Genomic DNA, 13,674 nt, shown 5'->3' on the forward strand with positions numbered 1-13,674 from the left:
CTATTTAAAAAGTTACTACAATAATTATAAACTTGTTTCTGTGTCCTCACAACAATAAAAACTAATATTATTTACCCATAACCATTGTAGTATGTATTAATAGAATAGCCGACATATTGAACAACTGTTGACAGGCCATTGTGATTACCCAATCAGAGCACGTATAACGTTTGAGCTGCGCCCAGGACCAAGACTTTTGATGAATTCGCGCACATATAAATTTACTCCCAACGCACCTAAAGAAGTATAACTTCAAAAATTTTAAACAAATTATAAAAATCAAATGTTTTGGCCCGTGCGGACAATATTTCAGGTTTATTCGATCATTGAGAACAAAAAAGGCCTTAAAAAACTCACATTTTCACTTAAACTACAAAATCCACTATCACAAAATTTGAATTGCTTGAAGCCATTGGTTTTCTTTTGTACACCATATTCTTGCTTTGTCAAATATTTTTGGAATCCTAAAAATATTTTTGGAATTGACTTACTCAAAGGAGGTCTTTTTCTTGGAAAAATTTTTAACTCGCTTTAAACACAATATTTTTATAGGCCCTCTATGTGATGTTGTCAAATTTTCGATATTCTGGCCTTGTGTTACGTTCTAAGACCATTGTCATTTGTCAAATCGTGTTTATTTTATAAGTTGGCAACGGTTTCCTGCTCTTAAATGACAGTTGGTATTGTCCTATTCCTTCCTAATAAATAATGGCTTCTTGTTAAGGCGGTGGGTGGTCGAGAATTTTATAATTTGCAAGTTTAGTGATAATTTTTGTATTTAAAACCTTCAATTGCAGTAGTGTCAGAGTTCTAGACGGTAAATAGTAATGAAATATTCTAATTTCGTTCGTGCATTGTGCTCTTTTACTTATTGAAAGTTCTAACTTGTCATAAAGAATAATGATCTGCTCGAATATTATCTAAAATGAGTTAATAACACTCATTTTGTTAGAATTAATGATCCACCGCCGAAATGATGATGTGTTTGGGTGTTAACTGATGGGAGTTGTGAATTAACATGTAAGTATTCTTTAATTTACCCAGACGTTAGCTGGAATGCATTTGCCCAGGTACAGTCATTACAATGAACCGAGGTGCATTTTTGGAAAAAATGAGTGTACCTGGTTAATTTGAGCTTTGATTGTCAATTATTTAGCATCATATTTGCACATTTACATAAATTCTTCTCATAACTGGTTATTTTTCTCACAGTTTATACAGTGTTCTGCCTACAATATTGGACTAAGGTAAATAATTGCCAAAATTTGACTACAAAAAATAATCAAGTTTTAAAATAGTCATTGTATTTCAGATTGTCAAATATTAATTTGATTTTGAGTAAAACATTGGGAAAATTATTGATTTATTGTCAAATACAATATTATATTATAAACTGATTTAGTTTTTGTATTAAGTAGTATCAAAAGTGCTCATTAAAAAGTAAGTTGAAGTTGAGTTAATGAAAGAAAATACTCAATTGGAGTCATTAGTCATTCAATAATGATCAGTTGTAAACCTGTTTTCTGAGAATTAGTAAAGCTATTTAAAAGTATTAAGATATTTGGTGAATTTTCTTTATTCCACTTTTGGTTTTGTTTATTTTAGTTTTGGTTCCTTATTTTTCTGTTTTTCTTTGTTTTTTGCTTGTTGCAATATACGAAATCTGGCATTTTCAAATGAAAATGTTTCTGATAGATTATGGTCTATGGAATTGTATTACTGGAAATGATAAAGATCCAGATAAAGACCAAAGAGCGTTAGCCAAACTAAGTTTATCGGTGAAACCAACTTGCTTAGCTCATCTAAGAAAAGCAACTACCTCGAAAGAAGGTTGGGATAACTTAAAAAAGGCGTATCAAAGTGCTGGTTTAACTAGGCAAATGTTTCTAAAAAGAAAGTTATATCGTGCAAAGTTAGAAGATTTTTCTTGCATTAGTGATTATATATCTGGAATACTTGACATTGTTCAGGAACTTGCAGAATTAAATATAGTGATTGATGATAGTGAAGTTGGGACACTGATGTTATGTGGACTTCCTGACACTGAAGAACGGGTTGTTAATGGATACTGTGCAACACATTCAGTTATTATAAGTGAAGAAGTCATAACCTTGTTGAATGATATTATTGATCGTAAAAAGTTGAGAGAAAATGGTGAGGATAAAGCTTTGTTTACAAAAAATAATTTTATCAAGAAGAAGCCTTTTCTTTAATCCACTACCTATTTCATCCCCACTTATCACGGCTGCGGAGTCAAAGGCCATATCCGGCCTAAATGTCCCAAGAGGAATTCCAAAAATTGGAAACCTAATTCCAAACCACCAACTGGTAAGGACCAATCCAAGGAGAATCATGGTGAAACTAATAACCTTTTATTTGCTCATACTGATATGTTTGTAAGTTCTCCAAATTGTAAAGATTTTTATCTTGATAGTTGTGCTAGTAGACATGTGTCTAATAATAGAGATTGGATGGTAGATTTTGATCCAAATAAAAATTCTAAATTTTGTACAGCTGATAAGGGCACTTTATTGGCCAAAGGAGTTGGAAATATTCCAATTGATTTAGTTAATTCACACAATTCTATTAGTTCTGGTACAATAACTAATGTTATGTATGCACCTAATGCGGCTGCAAATTTATTATCAGTAAGTCAATTAGCATATAAAGGTCATATAATTGTGTTTAGTCAAAAAGGTTTTGATGTGTATGACCAGGACAAAGTTAGTATTAAGGGGAATATAAAATTTACAGGTTCTGAATTTGGGGGAATTTAAAGTTATGACACTATTTCTGATACAGAAAATTCTGAAAATGAGAATTTCCCTAGTACATCTAAAGAAACAGTTAATACTTGTAACAATATTGTTGAAGACAATTTAATGTCTGTTAGTAATAAGAGTAATAATAATGTTTCTCTGTGGCATAAGCGCTTAGGACACTTGTGCACAAAGAGTTTGAATTTGTTAACTAGTATGGCTAGTGGTATTGATTACCAAAATACTGAAATGCTTCCCTGTACTACATGTATAGAAGCGAAGCAGACCAGAAAGAGTTTTCCAAAAGGTCAAGCTAGATGTGTTGCCTCCAAGCTAGAGTTAGTGCATGGAGACTTAGTAGGTCCCATGTCAGAAAAAAGCTGGGGAGGGGCAAGATTTGTTTTTATGTTGACTGATGATTATACTCATAAAACTTTTGGATATTTACTTAAGTCTAAGAGTGAAACTTTTTCCAAGTTTCAAGATTTTAAAAGACTCGTTGAAAATCAAACGGGGCTTAAAATAAAATGCTTCAGGAGAGATAACGGTTTAGAATTTTGTAATGCTCAGTTTAGAGCTCTATTTAAGGATTCAGGAATAATACATGAAACTACAGTGCCATACACTCCTGAACAAACTGATGTACAGGAGTGTGCAATCGCATGGTCGTAGAAAAAGCTAGGGCTTTGCTCACTGATTCTGGTTTACCTAAAGCTTATTGGGGAGAAGCAGTGGCTACTGCAATATATTTAAAAAACTGTAGCCTTACTACGGCTGTTAATGAATAGAATAGAATAGAATAGAATACTTTATTGGTATAGCTTTACAGCTGCCATCATAAAGATGGATATACACGTCAGATATACAACACAATATAGTCACAGACACATAATCAAATACCTATACATACACTTAAATTTTAGATTTAACATAATGTACATTGATAAATATGAAAATTATTAATATTAGACAGAACTCATAACAGCAATCTAGTTGCTAAGTATTCTTCTACACTGTAGAATGCATGTTTACATAGTATACTTTTCACAACTCCTGGTGCCAATGGTGCACTTCCTGAAGAATTATGGACAGTTCCAAGGTTGATTTGAGTCACTTAAGAGTATTTGGATGTAAAGCTTATGCTCATATACCTAAGATTTTTAGAGGTGAATTTGATGTTAAATCTAAACCCATGATTATGGTAGGGTATTGCGAACATACTAAAGGCTATAGATTAGCTGACCCCAATTGTAGAGGAAAAGTAGAAAATTGCAGAGATGTATTTTTTGAACATGTAATGTATGGAAAGAATTCTGTTTCAACTCGACCTGAGGTTAAAATAGAATTAACACCTTTTATTGATGAATTTAATCAAAATGTTGGTGATGAGTCTGTAATTGATGAATCCTTTACTATCAATCATGATTATTCAATTGATACTGAAAATCAGGAGTCAATTGATGTTACACCTTTCTCTGATTCGGATGTAGATTTTACTCATGAATCAGAGGATAGGAAAGGGCCATTCAGGGAGAGACATCCACCCGATTGGTTAACAGATTATGTTACCTAACAGTTAGTTAGTTCTGATGACGAACCTGTTGTTCATCAGAGACTAAAGAATTTTTTTGTAGTCATATTTTTTATATATTGGATATCATGTATTTAACCCGCGAGTAGTCGCGCTGATAGAATCTCAATTTTTATCCTTTTTCGCGATAACTTAATGAAAAATTTTGCAATTTTGAAAAAATTTCGTAAGTGCCTCGAGGAAGGGTGTAGTAATGCGTAGGAATTTTTTTTTCTTCTTCTTTTTGTGGAATTTATGGCTTTGGGGAGAGCCAATTAGCTTTAACCCACGAGTAGTCCCGCCGTTAGATAGAATCTAACATTTCATCCTTTTTCGTAATACAGTAAAACCTGTCAGTAACGGCCACTAAAAATGAAAGAACTATTGGCCAATATAGAAAGGTGGACGGTATTGCCAGTTTTTGTAGTCTACATATAATTGGGGACCTATTTCCTTGTTAAATGTAATTTCAAAAATTTTTGAACGAGCTTACTACACTAGGATCATACAGTTTTTGGACAAAAATAATGCACTGTGTTCAGAACAGCATGGCTTTCGATCCGGAAGATCAACAGAGGGGGCTACTGAAGTATTTATGGAATCTGTCTATAGGCACCTTGATGATGGTCTTCTTGTAGTGGGTATCTTCTTTGATCTTTCCAGAGCATTCGACAGTCTTAAATTTGAATTTGTCCTTAACAAATTGTATGTCCACGGAATAAGAGGTAACATGTTAAATTTATTGAACTCATATCTTCTGGAGAGGAAATTCTATGTTGAATTAAACAAGGAAAGGTCAGACATCTTCAGTGTAGATGTAGGAGTGCCGCAGGGATCTGTGTTGGGACCACTGCTATTTCTTATTTTTGTCAATGACCTACCCGATCATATTACTCATGACCACATTGTAATGTACGCAGATGACTCATCTGTGATTGTATCAGCACATACATACGTAGAGCTTCAAAATAGAGTGTCAAGGGTTATCAGATTATTCCAAACATGGTGTACACAAAACTTGCTACAACTGAATATTGATAAAACATCGTATATACATTTTAGATGCAAACGAAATATGCCAGTTGTGTCTATTCCTGAAATTGTAAATATTCCAGACATAAAATTTTTAGGTGTATTCTTGGACCAGTTTATGAGTTGGGATGTTCACGTTGAATATGTTAATAAGAAACTAAATTGTTCATTCTATGCTTTAGTACAGTTGAAGAGAACACTCAGTATTAAAACTCTCATTAATGTATATTATTCTTTGGTTTATTGTCACCTTACTTATAATGTTACGTTATGGGGTAATTCCACAAAATCAGACACAGTGTTTATTAAACAGAAGAGAATTATTAGACTTATCTTCAATATTCCTTTTGGGCATACTTGTAAGCAAGTTTTCATTAATAACAATATCTTACCGTTGCCTTCCATATATATCTTGAAATCCATATTGTATATTAAGCATAATTTACATTCATTCAAGAGAAATTCTGATTTACATGCATACTCAACTAGGAATGCCAATCAGTTTGTTACTGTTGGTCACAAACTATCCAAATTTGAGAAGTCCACAGATTATGTGGGGGTCAGGCTATATAATCATCTTCCAAATGAAGTTAGATCTTTGCATCCGGTGAAATTCAAAAGAGTTGTGAAAAGTATACTATGTAAACATGCATTCTACAGTGTAGAAGAATACTTAGCAACTAGATTGCTGTTATGAGTTCTGTCTAATATTAATAATTTTCATATTTATCAATGTACATTATGTTAAATCTAAAATTTAAGTGTATGTATAGGTATTTGATTATGTGTCTGTGACTATATTGTGTTGTATATCTGACGTGTATATCCATCTTTATGATGGCAGCTGTAAAGCTATACCAATAAAGTATTCTATTCTATTCTATTCTAATTGGTTTGGGAAATTTTTAAACTGGCCGTTAGGACAGGTGGCCGATGTTGGCAGGTGGCCGTTAACACAGGTTTTTTTAATAAAATTGTTAGAAATATATATTTTCAATATAAAAAATAGATAAAAATAGTACAAAATAAAAATTTGTTTTAAATTCGCATTTTGAGATAGAATCTCACACGCGACTATCGACGTTACAGAAGTGAGCGCGACTACTCCCGGGTTAATGTGTATGTAGTTCAATTGTTTATGTTCCATTCAATATTTTTAATTTCTTAATGTTCTCACTTTACAGTTTATTGGAGAGTGTTGGAAAAAGTAGTTATTATTAATATGTAAACTGTAAGTTTAAGCATAGTTTTAAGTTTATGTACACTGTGTGTCTGACAGTAGTTAGTTAATTATATATTAATTTGTCATGTAGAAGTTTTTCATTAAAACTTAAAAAGCACCATTTATGATTTTATTCTATATATTAAAATAAAATCCTAATACATACATTACATTTTATTTCTTTTATGTGTAGGTACACTAATTTCAGATAGTAAAGAATAAAGAACATTAACAAAACTTAATTGATCAAACGACTAAGTGACACAATCAATGTTCGAATTTGAATCAAATTTAATTATGGTGACACACATAGATATTGACTGTAATAATTATTGTGCTGTGCATTTTTATTTTCGGCTTGCGATTCTAAAAATAGATCTCTAAAAGCACGGTATCATTTATCACCTATTTAAATTGAAATTTAATCTAGAGCCCTGAATAAGAACAAAAATTATTTACATAAAAAAATGCGGTGGTGGCATAACTGCACCACGTGTACATTTCAACAAATTTCGTTTGGCTTATCGCTATGCTCAAACAAAATGAATTGATGACTAAATTTTTTATTTATGTAGTCAGTATAACTTTGTAGGTATGAACCCTGACGGTTAGAGGTGACGGATAATCGAGGTTCCACTGTATTTATAATTCTTATAAAATTCTAAATATAAAAGTAACATAAAAACATAATCAAGGGCTTCTTCACTTTATATAAAACAGTCACTAATTTAGTATTTAAAAAATAGTTTTAAAATTATTTAACTTCCAAATACTTTAGGAAAGTAATAAATACAAATAACAATTCTGAAAAGTATTTAAACACCAAGTATGATACTCTGTACTCTATTTACTCTGTAAATACAAAAAAAGTATTTAAATTTTGAAATATGTAGGTACTGCCAATCAGCCTTCAAATTAAAATATGAGGTCCATTCAACAAACTGTCAATACTGATTCAATCGGGTCCATTTACATAGGCAACTCAAATTACACGGCCTGTCAAATTTTCCTGTACATTTTCTGTCTCTCTCTAGGACCTCTCTCTTGTATGTTGGTGGCAACTTATTGACAGTTCGTTGATGTTTACGCATCTTGTTTTGTATCATGACTACATTGTCATACCAAGGGTGGGTACCAAGTAAATTCCATTGACTTTTACCTATTTACTTATTTATTTATGGTCGAACCAATTTTACAAAATAAGTCAATTTATACTGATTTCTCAAAGCCATTTGACACTTTACTCCATTCTTTGCTCATCCTTAAATTAAGATGTGCTGGCTTTCTTGAGTAGATTACACAAAGAATACACTGGGGTGCAAAATTAACCGGACACCTTAAAAATTGGTCTTTTTTGATGTCTCGAATTTTCTAAACTTGTTGCCCGATTTAATTGATTTTTTATTATGTTATAGCCTTATTCTTTAACAATATCGCTGTAATAATATTGATGATAAACAGGTAAATTTTCATTGTATACCAGGTGTACCAATGAAACTGTGTTTTTTTCTCAAACTTCGCATCACCCTGTGGAATATTCTAACATTTATGAAATACTCAAATTAAAACCCAACATAGCCTCATGTTTTCTCAACATTTTGTTTTTTGATTCATTCACATATGTAGGACTGTAAAAAGCTGCTTAGGTATTTTAACAGTTAGCTATGTTTTTTATCAATACAGGGTGTTTTTCAATAAGTATGGCCAACTTCAAGGAGTAATTCTACATGAAAAATAATGACAGTTTGTTTTATAAACCTATGTCCGCACATGCTTCGTTTCTGAGATAAAGGGTGTTAAAATTTTTCTTACAAACTGAAGATTTATTTATTGCTTTAAAACCGGTTGAGATATGCAAATGAAATTTGGTAGGTTTTAAGATGTAGTTATTGTACATTTTTTGATATACAAGTAGGAATTTAATATTCACCATTGGCGTGCATACAGGTACAGTGGAACCTCGATAACTCGGATTAATCGGGACCGCGGCCGATCCGGATTATCGAAAATCCGGGTTAGCCGGAGAATATGGTAAAAATTAATAAAACACTGTATACTTACAGATAAACTCCGTTAGAATTGAAATAACATGAAAAAGAATTTTTTAAATAGTCTTTTAGTCTTTTTAAACAATGCTGTTTGAAATATATAAAGGAATACTACAGACAGGTGTCCCATATAGACAGGTGCACCAGACAGGTGCTCATATTACCCGTATGGGCGCCAATGGTGAATATTAATTTCTTACTTGTATGTCAAAAATTGTACAATAACTACGTCTTAAAACCAACCAAATTTCATTTGCATATCTCAACCGGTTTTAAAGCAATAAATAAATCTTCAGTTTGTAAGAAAAATTTCAACACCCTCTATCTCAGAAACGAAGCATTTGCGGACATACCGTTTATAAAGAAAATTGTCATTACATTTTCATGCAGAATTACCCCTTAAAGTTTGCCATACTTTTTTAAAAACACCCTGTATTGATGAAAAATATGGCTAGTTGTTAAAGTACCTAACTTTTTTATGGTCTAATGTATGCGAATGAACCAAAAAAGAAAATGTTGAGAAAACATGAGGCTATAGTTGGATTTTAATTTCAGTATTTTATAAATGCTAGAATATTCCACAGGGTGATGCGAACTTTGAGAAAAAAACACAGTTTGATTGGTACACCTGGTACAGAATGAAAATTACTCTTACAGCGATATTGCTAAAGAATAAGGCTATCACATATTAAAAAAATCACTTGAATCGGATAACAGGTTCAAGAAATTCGAGACATCAAAAATGAACTATTTTTAAGGTGTCTTTGTTAATTTTGCACCCCAGTGTATATACTCTCCTAGAAGAAGAGTTTGAATGGAACAGATGGTCACGTTTATTTGTCCCTTGAAAATACTGTAGTCATTGTCAGGCCACATGCACCTACTCAGTTGGTGCACAAAATCCTGTGCTGAAACGTTACAGGGTAGTACCCTTCTATTGGGACCATGCAAGTTCGGCAAAGCGACCTCTATTTCTACCCTCTGTACTTTTATTCGCACTTTTAATTATATTGGCCAATTATATTAGTCCTGGTTGCTGGATAATTGTCAAGGCCATAGTCCAAAAAAATATTAAGAAGAAAAAATAAGATGCAGGTTATGTTATGCAAACGTAAACAAGTGTATGTAGTAAATAAAATTAGTTATTAAAATGCAGTACTGCAAGCAAAATACAATTAATTAAATTTACCTTTATATAATAATTGCATATCACATCAATATTGTGGAGCAATATATAATTTTTCTGCTTCAATGACAAAAGGTATGAAATATACGTCAATTTGACAATTTCAATTGACAATATGAATTATTTAAGATAATTGCAAAATTTCTCCGTGACTCGCGCACGGTCGTTTCTCGTTTCCCTTCCAAGTACTTGCACACCGCGAATAAGGTCTATATTCTTTGGTACTATTGTAACCATATTTACACACTTGAAAAAATTCAAAATAAGTTTCTCAGGATTTGTGCTCAAAAAGAGAAGAGATAACCCAGAAGAACAGCTAACATAAAATTCTATAGAGTCACATGATATATGGAATGTAATAAAATATGGCTATAAAGTGTTAAATTCACATAAAACATTAACTGTAAAGCATAAACACCTAAAATCAACAATAAATTAATAGTGTGGTTAAAAAATAAGTAAATTTTTGTTAAAAATAGCATCCACTAGTTTTACTCTAAAATATCTTTTTGTCTTAATATTTTTGAAGCTATTATACATTGTGAAATTCACTGTGTATCTGTGTGGACATAACAATTAAAAGTACATACATATAAAATTAGTCTCACTACCTAAAAACCAATAAACTAGATTAATGTACACTTATTGCATGTTTCTAGGCAATTAGGAATCACTTATATGCTGTTAACTACTACTATTAGTGGATTCATTCATTTCAAATAAATAAAACTTTTTATTTACATTATAATTTTCATGTTTGTTCAAGAAAAAAAGTGCATGAGATTTTTTTTATATAATATGTTGTTATGGGGGCTGCTAGAAAAGTTTTTGGATATGTCACTATGATAAATTTTATATTTTAATGCTATCATGTCAACTATTTTCATATAAATACAGTAAAACCTCGATATAACAGAACAAAAGAATTTCCACCCCCGAGAAGGTGTGGCAACCACCCATCAACTCATCAAATTTCAAGTGAATGGTTCAGTCTAACAAAATTCGGAGGTGAATAGACTGGACTAATTATGCAATTTATTTATTATCATTGTTTAAAAAGGAATAGTTGGTCAACACATATATCAGACTGCTATTTATCACCAAATGGGCGTTTTAATGAGTGGAACATGTAGAATATGTCAAATGACAGGAATTATGACAGGTGATAAATAGCAGTCTGATTTTTGCATGAGAGTTTAATCTCTGTTCGGTGAGTTTAAGTCTGTTCTGTCGGACAAAATAAATTTGCCGTTTTCGTGGTGTGACCGTTCCAAATTTTTAACCTGTTCCACAATTAAAACTGCCCCTGTTCCAGTGGTCCCATATATCAAAGTTTATCCTACTAGACACCCTTAAGCTATTAACAAATTTTCAGCTTGCTATTAGTCAACTTTTTTTTCATACGCGTGATCCAGACCTAATACATTATACTTATACATATAATAGCATGACATCATTAATTCAATTTCTAAATATATTCTTCCATATATTTATTTTTCTTAATATCTTATTTTATTTTTTATTTTATTTATTTATCCACGGGCCTTACCCATTATTACAGAATAATTTAAGAGCTAAAATATACATTAAACCTCAAAATAAATTATAAAAATATGTAAATATACTTAATTACAATCACAAAATGGTAACATTACACAGACATTATCACAGGTAATAAATTGACAAATATTATTTGGACACTTAACACTAAATCACCTAGCTACCCATAAATATACTTATAAATTTATAAATTAGTGTTCTTCCCCAAGCGTTAAATCCTTAATAAAGCACACAAAGCGACTTTGACTTATACTGAAATCAATGTTCGGAGATAAGTTATTGGCTGTCCTTACAGACCTTGAACTAAAACTATTAAACTTTACATTAGTTCTACATAAAGGTTGTTGAAACATGAGGTGAAATCTAGTATTCCTTGACGGCACTGCCAAACCAATACAGTACAGTAGATCTGGGCAATCAGCAATACCATTAAAAACTTTGTATAAATTCTGTAAGTCCCTACATTGCCTGCGAATCTGGAGAGGAGGGAGAGAAAATCTCGTGTGAAGTGAATCATAGTTGTAATGGTAGTTGTCAGGGGGATCCACACCAGCCTTAAAGGCCAAATACCGCAAAAATCTTCTTTGCACTTGTTCTAATTTGTGTACATGGCATGTATAGAGGGGATTCCAGACTGAAGAAGCATACTCCAATAGGGGTCTGACCAATGAACAATACAATAGGCGGATTGCCGAGAGATTTGTGAAATCTTTTGTAGATCTCTTGACAAAGCCAACCATTTTAAGGGCTCTAGAAACAATCTCTGCGATATGAAATCTGAAGGATAGAGCATTGTCAAATAAGACTCCAAACCAAGATCCTTAGTAGCTGACATATTGATCAAGATGGTGTTAGAAATTGCATAGGGAAAAGCCAAGGGGATACGCCTTTTAGAGAAATACATAGTGAGGCATTTTTTTGGGTTTAAATCCATGCAATTTCTTTCACACCAGTCCACAAGTCTGGACAAATCTGACTGCAAGTTGATACAATCAGTGGTAGAAGAGACAGTTTTGAAGCATTTTAGGTCATCAGCAAAACATAGAAATTCGGAATATTGAAAGCAACTCTGGATGTCATTTATAAAGATGTTAAATAACAAGGGTCCCAAATGAGACCCTTGAGGCACACCAGAAGGTACATTTATCTCCTTAGATTTAAAGCCTTTGACCTTTACTATTTGAGATCTATCAGACAAATAGCTGCCGATCCAGCTCAACAAACTACCACTCAAACCTGCTGTCCTCAGCTTATCCAATAAAATTGTATGATTTACCCTGTCAAATGCCTTAGAAAAGTCAGTGTATATACTGTGTACCTCACCACCACCATCCAAGACACCTGACAGAAACTCACTGTAAACTAGTAAATTAAGCTCAGTAGACCTTCCATTTAGAAATCCATACTGCTGGGGTATTATTGTTGATGATAACACTGATGTAAGATATTTTGTTACTATTTTTTCAAATAGTTTTGGAATTACATTTAAATTGCAAACTGGCCTATAATTGCACACATCAGCTTTATTTCCTGATTTGTATATGGGGGTCAAGAAGCTAGTCTTCCAAAACTCAGGAAAATATCCAGACTTTAAAGAAGAGTTAAATATCATATAGAGAGGACGAGAAAGTACGAAACTACATGATTTTAGAATAATGGGGGGTATTCCATCTGGCCCTGGACTCTTGTTGGTATTAAGATTACAAATCTCTTCATAAATTGTTGAAATACTGATTTGAAGATCATTTATGCTGATATCATTAAAAGATAAAGATTCAACCACCTGACAAACTTTTGTTGAGTAAACAGTTTTAAAATAATCTGCAGAGATTTGGAAGATCAGGCCCCAGTTGGCAACTCACCTCGTTGTAAAACATTTCAGATGGTAAATCATTAGATTTTCGTTGTGAGTTGACATAGGACCAGAATTTTTTCACATTACTCTCATTGACAATAGCATTTTCCGAGCTGGACACAAATTCATTGTAACAAGTTTTAGATAGGACTTTACATTGTGATCTTAATCTTGAAAAAGTAATATAATCATACCTACTCCCAGATTCTTTAAATGCTTTGTGTGCTTGCTTTTTTAAAATAATAACATTTTTTAATTCTTGAGAGAACCATCTTGGAAAGTATCCTTGAGACACTTTCTTTTGTGGTACTACTATGTGTATAACTGTGTAAAGAACATCATATAAAATATTAAGCATGTCATTGATAGAATGTTTTAATAATATCATGTCCCAATTAACCTCTCCAAGATAGCTATTTAACAAATTAAAGTCTGCTAACTG

The 13,674-nt window shown here is 32.2% G+C and overlaps 1 protein-coding gene across 1 annotated transcript in view; it reads left to right on the forward strand.

Annotated features, from left to right (window-relative positions):
• Positions 1-705: 705 nt before the first annotated feature.
• LOC114324617 (rho GTPase-activating protein 190) overlaps positions 706-13,674 on the forward strand; it is a 34,865-nt gene continuing 21,896 nt past the window's right edge. Inside the window, exon 1 of the mRNA XM_028272484.2 lies at positions 706-1,020. The gene's annotated coding sequence lies outside the window, so the exon portion shown is untranslated. The remainder of the gene's footprint in view (positions 1,021-13,674) is intronic.

This window comes from Diabrotica virgifera, chromosome 1, assembly GCF_917563875.1.
Source record: "Diabrotica virgifera virgifera chromosome 1, PGI_DIABVI_V3a".
Classification (NCBI taxonomy): Eukaryota; Metazoa; Arthropoda; class Insecta; order Coleoptera; family Chrysomelidae; genus Diabrotica; species Diabrotica virgifera.